The sequence below is a fragment of the Eschscholzia californica genome, unplaced genomic scaffold, assembly GCF_041429995.1.
Source record: "Eschscholzia californica isolate CP2 unplaced genomic scaffold, dmEscCali1.0.p SCAF_3, whole genome shotgun sequence".
NCBI classification, from domain to species: domain Eukaryota; kingdom Viridiplantae; phylum Streptophyta; class Magnoliopsida; order Ranunculales; family Papaveraceae; genus Eschscholzia; species Eschscholzia californica.
Window position 1 is genome coordinate 36009828 of NW_028238420.1, and position 15353 is coordinate 36025180.

Below are 15353 nucleotides of genomic sequence, written 5' to 3' on the forward strand. Positions count from 1 at the left end.
TGGATCCCTAAGCCTCCTTGATTCTTCGGCAGGCAGATATTTGACCAGGCTTTGGTGCATATTCCTTTAGACTTACCCCACCAGAAGGTCCTTTGAACGGACTTGATGCGTTTGCTAACTCCCTTAGGAATAGCAAAGCACTGCATCTGATATCGGGGTACGGCTGCAGCTATGGCCGATATAACCACAATGCGACCAGCTTGGGAGAGAAACGAGTGATTCCATTTGTTGAGCTTGTTCTTGATGTGATCGAGGATATCGTTGAAAACTTTAGTTTTTTAAGCTCCAATAAAAAGTTGGGCCCCCAGGTATTTCTCAGAAGTAGAAGCATATTTGACTTTGAGAGTCCGCATAATGAGGCGTTTAAACTTGGGATGAGAATTCTTGGAGTAGAATATGTTGGATTTGGTGTAGTTAATCATTTGTCCAGAGGTTTCGCAGAATTCGTGAAGAGTCTTCTTAAGATTGTGGATGTTATCAATAGTGTTCCGACCGAAAATTATGCAATCGTCCGCAAAAAGGAGATGGGATACTTCCAGATCAGTGTTGTTAGTAGGGAACCCCAGGAATCTACCTTGATTATTATTCGCCATCAGCTTGCGGCTAAGGCCTTCCATGGCCAGTGTGAAGAGGAAGGGGGAGAGCGGGTCACCTTGTCTGATGCCCCTGGAAGGATGGAACGTATTGCCCGGTCGACCATTAACAAGAACTGACATAGAAGATGTAGAGATACAAGTATGGATCATCTTAATCCAGTGTTCGTCATAACCTAAATGTCTCATGATGTCAATAAGAAACTTCCATTCAATCCTGTCGAAAGCTTTGGACATGTCCAACTTGAGACCAAAATAACCTATTGCCCCTTTCATCTTCTTGAAAGAATGGATTATTTCTTGTCCCATGATGATGTTGTCTGTTATCTATCTTCCCGGAACATATGCAGCTTGGAAAGGGGTGATGATGGGATTCAAAGTATGTTTAAGCTTGTCAGCCAACAACTTGGTGATGATCTTGTATGTGGTATTTAAAAGACTGATGGGACGATAATCAGCAGGGGTTTGGGGGATGGGAGTCTTGGGGATAAGGCATATGTGGGTATGATTAATTTCAGGGGGGAGGTAGGCTGTCTTGAAGAAGTTCTGAACCAAATCGTAGATGTCCGAACTAATCGTCTCCCAGTTCGAATGGAAGAAAAAAGGAGGGTAGCCATCTGGTCCCGGGGCTGCCTCCTTTTTAAGACTATGAATCGCCTGGTCTATTTCTTCTTTGTTGGGAATGGCAAGCAAATCCTTGTTTTGCTCATAAGAGATAACCACATTGAAAAGATTAAGAGTTGAAGGGTCCTCCTTGGGGTTTATAGAGGTGCTGATGTCAAGGAGATGTGATGTGAAGGTATCTTGGATATCTTTTATGTCTTCCTTCCAATCTCCATTCTTATCTTTAATGGCTCTAATCTTGTTAGTTCTGTTGCGTTGAATAGCTTGGGAGTGAAAGTATTTGGTGTTCTTATCTCCGAGCGAGATAAAGTTATTTCTCGACTTTTCCTTCCATAAGCTTTCTTGCCGGCTGTAGAGTTCTTCAAGGTTGTGATTGAGGCGGATGTGTTCCTCTTTGGAATTAGTATTCTGGAGCTTTTTAATAATCCGATTGATGTTATTCTCAATGTTACCGAAGACTTTTTTGTTCCAACTAGTGAGCTTCTTGCTAAGCTTCTTGAGATCATTCTGGATATTGTTAGGGTCCAGGGTGTTCTTAATGTTATTCCAATTTTCTTCAATGAAACTGTGGCAGTCTGGGTGGGTCATCCAAGTACGGATGAATTTGAAAGGTTTAGGGTTGATCTGGCTGAGGTCCTTGTTGTCTAGGAGGATGGGCATGTGATCTGATCCTACAGCATCTAAATGGGTGACTCCGGAAGATTGAAAATGTTGAAGCCATTGGAGATTCGCCATAGCTCTGTCTAGTCTTTCTTGAATAAGATTATCTCCGAACTGCTTGTTACTCCAAGTATACGGTTTACCCTGATACCCCAAATCTAGTAAACCTAGATTGTTGATAATGTCTATGATTTTAGGCATATGGGAATTGGATACATTGGAGCCTCCGCTTTTCTCAGGGGATCCAAAATACAGTTCAAATCTCCTATCACTATCTAAGGGTTTTCATTGTCAGTATTGAGTTGATTGAGAGATTTCCAGGGTTTAAGTTTGTTCTTGTGGTAAGGGGAACCATAGAAGCCAGTGATCATAATATGATTGGTCGAATTCGAAATGTTCATCTCTGCATGAATGATATTGTTGTCTGAGTATTTAATGTTGATGTTAAGGTTATGCTTCCAGTAAAGGGCTAAACCACCAGCTTTGTTAATCGGATCAACAAAGTGGCTAGCATAAGTTTTATTAATGGGAATGTTTTTGTTCATAATGTTAGATTTGTTTTTAGTCTCCGAAAGGAAGACAATGTCCGGGCTGGTTCTTAGTGATTAGCTTAAGGATATGTTTTTTGGTGAGGAATGAAGAGGCACCTCTAACATTCCAACTTAAGATGGATGGGCTTTCCATGTTTGGGGTGTTATTATCCATATTATAAGGGAAGAAAAAGACAACCCAAGTGCCTAAACATAAACTAAAATCTACTAATACTTAGCTAAACAGAACAAAAGTAGTATGTTAACGGCACTCCTCAAAGAAAGAACCATAGGCAGAGAGATGAAAGTATAAATAAGCCGAAAGCAATGATACTACCTAAAGAAACAAAACAGAGAGAAAGTAGAAAAAATTACAGAAGATGAACTAGAAGATAATGATATTGACAACTAGTAGGATCCACTAATAACAAACAACACCCAACTAAGAGCCCTGAACTAACCCATCAATTAAGCCAAAATCGACAGAAGACAAAGCATCAAAAATTACCATTTGACTGGTAAAACTGATCAAACCACAAGAATCCCCTATTTTCAAGTTTGATTAGTGGAGCTATTAATCTATTCTCAAATGAAATATATATTATATAAGAGAGAGAGAAACACAACACTATAACAGTTTAACAAGGATGAGAGAAAAAGGATAATTCCTAACATATTTGAGCAGTGAGGCAAGTGAGGGTATGTATAGTAGAAGTAAGGAGGTGCCTCAGTCGGTTTTGATCCTTCTTTCCTAAGCCACCTGACCCAAGTCTTCACAAGCAAGGAAATGATGCCTCCACCTCTAATCTCAATAGGTTGTAGTTTGGTCCATTTCTATTGGACAAATTAAGTGGCAGGTGTGAAACTAAAAGCATCTATGTAAAGAACTTTCTATGGGCATCCATATGTATAACACTCCCCTCTTGGATGACCACTACTCGAAATAATTGCCTCATTAAAACCTTATCAGAAGAATTCAGTGGGACAAAATTCGATGAAAGAAAAAAAGTACAATAGAAGATATACTGATTTGAGTTGGATACGCAAAAAGTTGCCTCGTTAAAATCTTGTCAGAAAACCCCATTGGGACAAAAACTGGACAAAGGAAAAAGAATACAGAGCCTAGATATCTAGTACTAATGATGAGGAAATCTTCCTCTGATAATAGGTTCCCCTGATGACTATCAGATAGACTGATCTAGTCTTACATCGTCAGACTATTCATACGTCGCATTCCGATGCCTTCAACTAGTTTTCTGAACGTTGTAGTAGGCAAAGACTTGGTGAATCAGTCAGCATAATTCTCACATGATTGTATCTTCTAGATATCAATCTCATTATTCTTCTGGAGATGGTATGAGTAAAACAACTTCGGGGAGATATGCTTAGTTCTATCGCCTTTGATGTATCCTTCTTTGATCTGAGCGATGCATGCTGAATTATCTTCGTGAATAATTGTGGGAGAATTTGTGATAGAGACAAGACCACTTGAGCTTCTGATGTGTTCAATAGTGGATCTGAGCCATACACATTCTCTCGTGGCTTCATGGAGAACAATAATTTCTGCATGGTTAGATGAGGTTGCCGACATAGTTTGTTTACTAGATCGCCATGAGAAAGTTGTACCTCTGCTTGTGAAAACATAATCTGTCTGTGAAATCCCTTTGTGTGGACAAAAATATAACCAGCATCTGTGTATCCCTTCACTTTACAATCACCAGATAAATTCTTTGAATAAAATAATCCTAGATCAGTTGTTCCTCTAAGATATCGAAGAATTTGCTTTACTCCGACCCAATGTCTCTTAGTTGGTGCAGAGCTATATCTGGCTAATAGATTTACTGCAAAAGCAATATCCGGTCTTGTGCATTGAGCCAAATATGAATATGCACCAATAACACTATGATATGGTAATTCTGGACCAAGGAGTGTTTCGTCTTCTTCTTTAGGACGAAATGGATCTTTCAGAGCAGCGAGGGACCTAACAACCATGGGAGTATTCATTGGATAAGAATTCTCCATGTTAAAGGGCTTCAGGGCTCTTTCAGTACAAGTATGCCGCTGGTACTTCTTTCAATTTGTAAGTCAAGACAGAATTTTGTTTTCCCAAGATCTTTCATCTCGAATTCTTTCTTCGAATATTCCGCGTCTTTAGAGATTTGTTTTGGAGTTCCTATGAGGTTGATATCATCAACATAAACAACGAGAATAGCAAATCCAATATCTCCTTTCTTGATAAATATACATGGGCAAATGAGATCATTTTCATAACCTTCTTTGATCAGATATTCACTAAGACGATTGTACCACATTCGTCCAGATTGTTTCAATCTGTATAATGCTCGATTAAGCTTTAGTAAATACATAATACATGAGTTGCCTTTAGGTAATTTAAATCCTTTAGGAGCTTTCATGTAAATATCGGTATCCAATTTTCCATATAGATACACAGTGACCACGTCCATTAAATTCATTTCAAGTTCTTCTAGAACTGCTAAACTGATCAAATATCAAAAGGTTATTCCATCCATAACTGGAGAATATGTTTCTTCGTAATCGATCCCTTGTCTCTGCAGGAAACCTTGTGCCACAAGTCTTGCTTTATAGAGAACAACTTCATTGCTCTCATTTCGTTTTCTAACGAATACCCTTTTAAAACCTACAGGGTTTACATCTTTGAGTGTCAGGACTACAGGTCCAAAAACATTACGTTTTGAAAGTGAATTTAGTTTTGTCAGTATTGCTTCTTTCCATTTTGCCCAATCAACCCTTTTCCTGCATTCCTCTATAGAATGTAGTTCATAATCATCATTTTCAGTGATAATATCAGTGGCTACCGAGAGCGCAAAATATCATTGATGGTTATGTTACCTCGATTCCACACTTTACCATTACAAACATAATTTATAGATATCTCTTCATTTTGAGATAACTCATGCTCTTCAAGAGCTTCGACCTCTTCTGGGCTTCACCCACTTCTAGTGGTGTATTAGCTAAAGGTGTAGCTTGTTGATTTGTGGTCTCTTCTGGAACATTACTTTTTTTGTGGTTGATTTTCCTCTTCCGGTGAACTATATCTTAAGAACCGATTGGTCGTCCACGTTTCAGACGTGTCTTGGACGATTCATTTACTGCAATATTTTTACCCTGTCCTTCGGGGACATCTATCCTTGCTGGAACATTTGCAGCAAGTATATATGACTTTGTCACTCTCGCTGCGTCATTAAATGCGTCAGACAATTTATTAGCAATCTCTTGTAAATGTATTATCCTTTGTACCTCAACTTCAGATTGATTAGTACGAGGATCAAAGTGAGATAAATTTGGAGTAAACCAAGAAAGTTCCTTTTTCGTAATATTTGCTTCAGGAAAATTTACTTCCCCTAATGGCGGGAAGACTGTCTCATCAAAATGACAATCAACGAAGCGTGCAGTGAAAGTCTCGCCCGTCTATAGTTCAAGATATCGAATAATAGATGGTGTATCAAAACTAATATATATTCTTAGTCAGTGTTGAGACCCAAACTTTGTGCGTTGAGGAGCTGTAATAGGAACATACACAACACAACTAAAAATACGCAAATGAGGTACGTTGCGTTGCTGGCCTTGAACATATTGCAAAGCTGAGTATTGGTTTTAAACTAGGACGTAACCTTACCAAGGTTGCAACATGGAGGACTGCGGATCCCCATGTAGTGACATGTAGTTTCGTCCTCATCAACACAGGTCTCACAATCAGTTGGATATGCTTTATGAATGATTCAGCTAAACCATTCTGAGTATGAACAAGAGCTACAGGATGTTCAACATTAATTTCAACTCAGAGACAATAGGAATAAAAAATACTCGATGTAAATTCTCCTGCTCCATCTAGACGAATCGACTTAATCGGATAATGAGGAAAGTGAGCTCGTAAACCAATTATCTGAACTAGTAACTTTGCAAACGCCTGATTTCGAGTCGAAAGAAGATTGACATGAGACCATATAGTTGATGCATCGATTAATACCATAAAATATTTAAATGATCCACACTGCGGGTGTATATGACCACATATATCACCTTGAATCCTTTCCCAAAATTTAAGAGATTCGATATGTACTTTTGTCAGGGATGGGCGAGTTATAAACTTTCCCAATGAACAATCTGTGCAAGTAAAATCCCTATCTATCAGAAACTTCTGGTTCTGAAGAGGGTGCCGCTGAGAGTTTTGTATTATTCTACTCATCATGGTAGAGCCTAGGTGTCCTAGTCGATCATGCCAAATCTTATAAGTATTTTGATCGTGCAATTTCGGGTTGACAACGACATAAGATTCAACTGTTGTAATCTCTGTAAGATATAACCTAGAAGAAAAAGCTTCAAGTCTTTCTTGAACACGCTTCTGGCATGATATACTCGAGGTGATATATAAATATTCTTTATTATCCTCAGACCCAGTTTCGACGTGATGCCCATTTTGGCATATATCATTGAAGCTCAATAGATTCTTCAGGGATTTGGTCGAGTACAAAGCGTCGTCTATAATTAGTTTAGTACCACGAGGCTATTGGGTTTTGTATGTATCTAATACACTAATTAATGTTGTAAGCGGAATCTCAAACATCTAATATTTAACACTAGTTATCCATGTCCCAATGTGAGGTGTTGTCTTCAATTTCATGTGGAAGGTCTTCGTTGAGGTCCGGTAAGAGATTTTTTTTCTTATTCATTGAAGAAACATCAACAATGTAGGGACCCTTCAAATAATGAAGATCGTTAGTAAAATTTAGAAAAAATCTTTTAAATTACGTGTAACTTAAAATTATTGTTACCTGACTCATTAGAATATCGTTGCTTGTGCTAGAAATTATGTGTTTATCATTACCACTACGAAAAAAATACAATTTTTGAGTTAATAAATTTTTTTCATCGACTCTAATAAAATATATACTATCTTATCTTAATTAATACCTGATTTGGTGTTGTGATGCTGCCGACTTTTCTCCTCCTTTTTTGTATTATGAGGAATCTTCTTTGTTGTTGTGTGCATGCCTTGTGGGCTACAAAAAATCCGAATAAAAATTATCAATATTTTAACACATTATGACAAGATAAATACTTTATCCGGGACCATAAATTAACATTACCTTCTCGCAACCCTTTAGATTTTTTTGTTGTAGTTTGAACAACATTCTTCTTCGGTAACTAATCAATCCAAGATTTTATTCGTTTCCTTTAGACTTTGTGTTTGACAATAGGTGGTTCCAACAATTGCATTTTCTCCTCAGCTGAATTGTTAGTAATATTTTCTTTAGATATATTAGTCGTCTGATTCTTCATTGCACTTTCGACTTCTTTTAGTGCATTATGTAAGCTATTTATTGCCACATTATATAATTCAATAGATGTTGCACCCTTTGCTGCAATATTAATTGCCTTTTGATGAAGTTTAGTATATCTCATTGTAACACTTTCATTCAAGTCACTTCTTTACCTTTTTCATCGATCACCGCTCCGTATTTTGCATATCTTGTCCACCTCTTTAGTACGTACTGAATTTGAATATTTTCAACATCTTCAACTAAAAATATCTTAAGAATATGTCTACATAAATAACCCACAAATTCTAAAAGTTGACAACTACAACTTGTAGTCATGTCAAAGAGTCAAAAGTGACCATACGTGTGGCTTGTTTGTGTTCTGGTCTCCATACACAATAACTAGATTTTGTCTCCCCTCTCTTTACCAATTCACGTCGGTATGAAATACCCTAAAAAAGTTGACTTTGAAATTTTTGAAAGATGGTTCTTGTGTAAATTTCTGCTGCTTGTTTCTCAATACCTATTGAAAATCTCAAAACTCTAATTTTATAATTGGTCTCATAGTATTTATCGTTTTTCGCTTCTCTTCTAGCTAATACTGCTCTTTCATATTCTTTGATAAATTCAGCTAAAGGCAAACTCTTTTTTAAGTAACTGTCGAAGAAGGAATTGATACTCTCACTACGTTGAGTTGTATACATTGCTCCACAAAATATATCCCTTGTATAAATTGACGCCCATTTTTTTTTTTTTTTTTTTTCTGAAATAGCCTTGTCAACCAATTATTGTTTTCTAAATTGTATCTTTTCAACATTGCTTCCCAATTTGAGTGAAATTCTTCAATTGTCTCGTTACCGTACAAACAATAATTAAAGTCACGAGTAAACCCCTTGTCTTGACTAATAGTATGAGTTAAATTCTTCATTGCATTTCTACATATGTGCCACAAACAATAACGATGTCGAGTACTTGGTAATACCCTCGCAATGGCTCCCCCAATAGCAGATTCTTGATCAGTAAGAATTACTTTTGGTTGTTTACCATTCATTGATCTCATCCATGTTTCCATTACCCACATCAAAGATTCTTCTGATTCATTATAAAGTAATACATCACCAAATAATATTGTTTGATAATGATGGTTAATGCCAACAATGGGGACAAAAGGCATGCCATACCTGTTTGTTCCATATGTTATGCCAATCGGGGTTTAATGTGAACAATACGAGTAATCAAGACAAGCAATAGGAATAGTAAAGAACAATCAAGAACAGAGAACACAGAGACTTACGTGGTTCGGTTGGTGAGACATACTCCACGGCGACAACAGCGCGATGATTTCCACTATGATAAGAAAATAAGTTTACACAAGAGATTCGTGGGATTGTGCTACTGATATCTCCTTAGGGTTAGTTTATATAGTTACTAAACCCTAATCCCACCGCCTCACTGACTCTCTACAACCGACTCTCTCTACAACCGACATTATACACGGATAACACTAACCACCGACATAAGCCTAGCTTGGCATTCCAGCTCGGTCTCGGAGTCCAGCTTTGCCTCAGAGCACTGCTTCGCATACCAACTCTGTCTCAGTAATCAGCTCCGCTAATGGGTCCAAGCTTCGGTAGGTTTAACCGGGTTCGATTCCAATCCATATTCGAGTCACTTCTAACAATTCTCCACCTTGACTTGAATATGCTCCTCTTGACTTAGATCTGCCACCATCATAGCTCAGCGCCTCTGAGCCATCGTCGCTCCAGCCCTGCTAGGGCTAACATCTGGAAAACCCAATCAAGTCTAAGCAATGCTTAAACTTGAAAGTTGTAACTGCCTTGGTCAGCATACCCGCTGGATTCTCTGCCGTAGAAACCTTCTTCATCGTGATTTTCCCTTGTTCAATCACGTCCTTGATAAAGTGATACCTGACGTCAATGTGTTTAGTTCTCTCGTGATACATTTGATTTTTGGTCAAATGAATAACACTCTGGTTGTCGCAGTAGACCTCTGTCACATCCTGCTTCAGGCCCAAATCCTGAACTAAACCACTCAACCATATTGCCTCCTTCACCGCCTCTGTTGCTGCCATGTACTCTGCTTCCGTTGTAGACAGTGCTACCATCGACTGCAACACTGCTCTCCAACTAATGACACTCCCGCAGAGTGTGAACGTATTGCCCGTCAACGACCTCTTCCTATCAAGATCCCCCGAAAAATCTGAATCTACAAATCCAACTACCGAACCAGAAGTGTCAGCCCTTCTGTCGTAAACCAAACCAAGATCCACAGTTCCTCCCAGATACCGCAGTATCCATTTCACAGCCTGCCAATGACCTTTCCCAGGTCTGCCCATGTATCTGCTTACTACACTAACAACATGTGAAATATCAGGCCTTATGCACACCATAACGGCATAACATACATAATGCTACCTACTGCATTTGTATAAGGCACCCGAGACATGTACTCCGTCTCGTCATCAGTTGTTGGTGACTGTTCCTCCGAAAGCTTGAAGTGTGCTGCCAATGGAGTACCGACAGGTTTTGCCTCAGTCATACCAAAACGTTCCAACACCTTCTCGATGTACGTTTTCTGAGACAAGAACAGTTTCACAGCAGATCTGTCTCTCCGTATCTCCATACCTAATATCTTCCTTGAGGCACCCAAGTCTTTCATCTCAAACTCACCCTTTTACTGATCCTTTAACATGTGGATTTCCGACATATCCTTGCAAGCTATCAGCATGTGATCCACATACATGAGTAGATACACATAAGAACCATCCGATAGTTTTCTGTGGTACACATAACTATCATACCTGCTTCTGTCATGGCCGTTTTTAACCATAAACGTGTCAAAACGCTTATACCACTGCCTAGGAGATTGTTCCAGTCCCTACAAAGAGTTGTTCAGCAAACAGACATGGTCTTCTTTCCCGAGAATCTCAAACCCCTCTGGCTGACGCATATAGATTTGTTCCTCCAGCTCTCCATGTAAGAACGCAGTAATAACATCAAGCTGCTCCAATTCCATATCATACAAAGGAACCATAGAAAGTATCACTCTAATAGAGCTATGTTTAACAACAGGAGAAAATACCTCATTGAAGTCTATCCCTTCTCGATGTGTAAACCCCTTAGCTACTAACCGTGCTTTGTAACGTGCGTCTTCCACCCCTGGGATTTCTTCCTTCTTCTTGAAAACCCATTTGCTACCAATAATCTTCTGACCCTTAGGCTGCTCGACTAATTCCCAGGACCGGTTCTTCCGAAGAGACTCAATCTCTTCATTCATGTCAAGAGACCGCTGCCTTGATTCATCACTCCCCATAGTTTCTTCGTAGGTGCATGGCTCACCTCCATCTATGCTTCCCCCACACTAAGTGAAAATGCAATCATATCTGCTATCCCATGCCTTTCCGGTGCCCGGATGTCTCTCCTTTCCTTGTTCCTCGTAACACGGTAATGAACCAGCTCTGGTTCATCTTTCTCAGCTTGCTCATCTATCTGAGGTCTAACCTCTTCCGGAGTGTCTATCTCAAACTCCACTTGCTCCCTATGATCTTCCTGCTCCACCTGTTTACCAACACCCTCCCGAGCATCTAGAGGCGTTACCTTCTGAGTTATCATAGCTAACTCATCAAAAGTAACATCTCTACTTATGAGAAACTTCTTCGATTTTCCATCCGGATTCCACAACCGATAACCCTTAACTCTAGGCTCATACCCAAGAAATACACATTTCTTAGTGATGGGTCATGAAAATGTCCCATCTAAGTCGTTTAATTTAGCCAAGTTAGTCGGTTTCGAGTCTTTATTATAATAAAATGGTTGGTTTTCTTGATTAGGTGTCTTTTGCAGAGTTAGGTGTGAAAAACGGTTAAAAACGAGGAAAAGATGCATGAAGGGTATTTTGGTCATTTGGAGTCAAGGACATTCTGGTAATTTGGCCAAGGTCAGTGCGTGGTTGAAAGTTAGAGGTCGAGACGAGCTCGTAGGAGAAAACGGAAGTCAATTCGGAGTCCGGAAGAGTGAGATATGCATAGTCAAAGTTGGAGTCAAACAATGTAGACTGGTGGGACACTTTCGGGCACCATTCTGGCTGGTGGGATAATAGCAGGTGACGTGGCACGTCCTGAATGCACAAACCGGACAGAATACCGTGGTCCCCTCTTTTCTCCTTTTTAACCCCCAAAATTACCTAAAAGCCCTTCCTTTTTGTCTCACTTTATGTTCAACCAATAAGAAATCATTTCTTGAGTAGAAAGCAACCCTAACTTCCTATTTTAACCCTCTTTCTCCCATTTTCTCCCAATTAACTCCTAAAACCCTAGCCATCAACCCACCTATAAATAAATCTCTACCTCTTTCATTTCTCTTTAGACTTAAAATCCCTCTCAAAAGGCTTCATTTTCTAATTTCTAAGCCACTTCTCCTTCCCTCTTTTAACCCTAAATCCATTTCTTCTACTACTTTCTCTACCACCTTCATCTCTTCTTTCTAATTTCTTTCTACTTCTAATCTCTACATCTAACCTTCTAATTTCTTCATCCAAACTTCTAATTTCTTCATAAATCTCTTCTTCTTCTATCTCTCTTCTAAATTTCTCTTCTTTCATCTTCTAAAAAGCTATTATTTGGAGTTTTGGGTAATATTCTTGGAATATTTGGAGCTAATATTGGACATCAACATGGAGGCACAAGGAGCTATGGATCTAAATCTCATTTGGTGATTTCTTTTCATTATCTTTTGTAATTCCATTTACTTTAAAATTTCAATGAATATTACTTTAGATTTCATGAGTAGCTAATCTTGTATCTAGGGTGTAGAGGAAACCCATACTTGGGCTTATTTTGAAATATGTTATTGATTAATGAATCCTTGTATTGAGCTTCAATGTCTATTAATTGTTATTTCATATAGATCTTATAATCTTGTCTTTATTCATGCTTCATAGTGAGATATTTCATGCTTTTGTTGAGTTATTAGATGGGATATGCTTGTTAGATGATGAATGATTATTAAGGAATATAACTTTTATGTGATAATCAATTAAAATATAAATGATTTTGAAATGTGTTATTAAAGAATATCTTCCGGAATCTAAATAGTTTATTATGTTAGATTCTGAGTTATATATGAAAAAAGGAATTTGTTAATTGAATGCATGTTTTAGATAGTCTATTTATGTGGTGGAATCAAGAACCCTAGATTTCTTTCCCATCTTGATTTCATTATTCTTTAGTCTTTTCTTGTTTTCTTTTAAAAAATAGTTTTCACAAAATCAAACCAAAATTAATGAATGGAGGGTTAATTTAAGATTAGATAAAATTACTTGTCCCTTGGAAGGATTTCCCGATTTACTAATTTTACTATAACTTGATCCCGTGCACTTGCGGGAATAGACCTATTTTAGGCCTATCAAGTTATAGTATGTTAGTAAATCGGGAAATCGTCCCAAGAAATAGGTAGGTAACTTCGAATATTGACGGCGAGTTTAGCCCAATAATCAAAATGTCAATAACTACTTAGACTAAAACACACACACACACACCACTCATAAATTTGATAATTGATTTGCAAGAGATAAGAAAATAAATAAAACTAAACTATCTAAGAGAGGTGAGAAGATATCTAAGATTATAAAATCCACCGCATAATTTTCACTTTATAAACAAGCACTTAATTACTTAAATCTCTTTTGTATTTACTCAGGATCCAATATAATGAACTATTTGGATTCCGGATGATGTTCTAGATAAAATAATTTTATAATTACTAATTCTAATTGTCTTCCTTATAAAGATTCGGATCACTTAACTATTATTCATCATCTAAAAAGCATACTCCATCTAACAACTTAACGAGAGTATGAAATATCTAATTATGAGGCATGAGTAATGGAAAGAAAATCCAATCCATATAGATAAACAATCAATAGACATTAAAGCACATCAAAGGATTTAATTAATCAAGAACTAGTATTATAAAGATCCAAAATGGGTTTCATTCACAACCTTAGATTGCTAAGTTAACTATACATGAAATCTAGAGTAGCATTCATTGACATTGTAAAATAAATGAAAATACTAAGAAATTAATGGAAAGAAATCACCAAGAATGTTCAAAATCCATATTCCCATGTATCTCCATTTTATCCAAGATTTGCTCCATTTGTGCTCAAGAATTTTACTCCAAGAAATCCAAGTAATAGCTATTTTATTGCCACCCAAATAAGAAAAAGAAAGAGAATGAAGAAATTAAATGTAGAAAGAAGTTGGAAAGAAAAGATGAAAGGGGGTAAAGATGACAGAAGAATATGGAAGGAAGAAGGAGAAGACTATTAATGGAAGAATAATAGGGGTAGAGAAGAAGTAGTAGTAGTAGAGAAAGATGGAAAAAGAATGGAGAAGATAGATTTGGTAGTAGAGAAGAGAGAAAGAAATAGGTAAGAGGGGATAAGTTGAAGAAAGAAATAGGTAAGAGAGGATAGGTTGAAGAAAAAAATAGGTTAGAGGAGATTGAGAGGATGATTTTAGGGTTAGAGAAAGAAAAGTAGAGAAAGAAAAGGTATGGGAATAGAGATGAGGGATTGAGAGGGTTTACAAGTCTAAGTTTTAATGGAGGATCAAGAGTTTTTTTATATAGGGGTATTTGGGAAAAATGAGGGTTAAATGACAAAATAGGGTTTGGAAGTGATGGGAGATGGGACATGTGTCGGCTAGAGAAGGGTAAAAGCACCTGGCCGTTGGGGTGGCAAATACACGAGATCCAGTGCTTCGCGGCTAATGAAGGGAAGCCCGACAGCAGCAGCATCCGTTAGATCTGAGAAGGCACAGAAATGGATAGTTCGGATGAAAGACACGTGCACTGGATTACGGAAGTCGGCTGCTTCGGGCGACACGGAATAATCAATAAAGGGTGGGAGCTCAGCAGCCATCGGATCTTGAAAACGCGAAAACAAACGGTTAAGATTAAAACGTTGGAGCAGGACTACCGAACTAAGTTGCTTCCGAAACACGGAATCATGCTCTAAGGGTCCATTTCGGAGCTCAGCGCTAACACGGTAATTAGATACACCGGCCTCCTTCCTTCGCCACATGTCTGTTGGTGTACCGCGCGCCAAATTTTTGCCCGACACTGTCCCGAGTATTGACCAAATATGCACCAAATGTTGACCTGACTTTGACCTTGCATTTTTCACTCATCCGGACTCCGAATTGACTTCCGTTTTCGTCTCGACCTCTAATTTTCAACCACGCACTGACCTTGGCCAAATTACCAGAATGTCCTTGACTCCAAATGACCAAAATACCCTTCATGCATCTTTTCCTCGTTTTTAACCGTTTTTCACACCTAACTCTGCAAAAGACACCTAATCAAGAAAACCAACCATTTTATTATAATAAAGACTCGAAACCGACTAACTTGGCTAAATTAAACGACTTAGATGGGACATTTTCATGACCCATCACTTAGCCCTCAGATCAAGTTTACCTACCTTAACATGTGCATAAGCCGGACAACCAAAGATCCTCAAGTTCTCATGAGTACCAAGATAACCAGACCATACCTCATTAGGAGTTTTACACTCAATAGATGTACAGGGTGAAATATTTACCAGATACGCTGTCGTGTTCATTG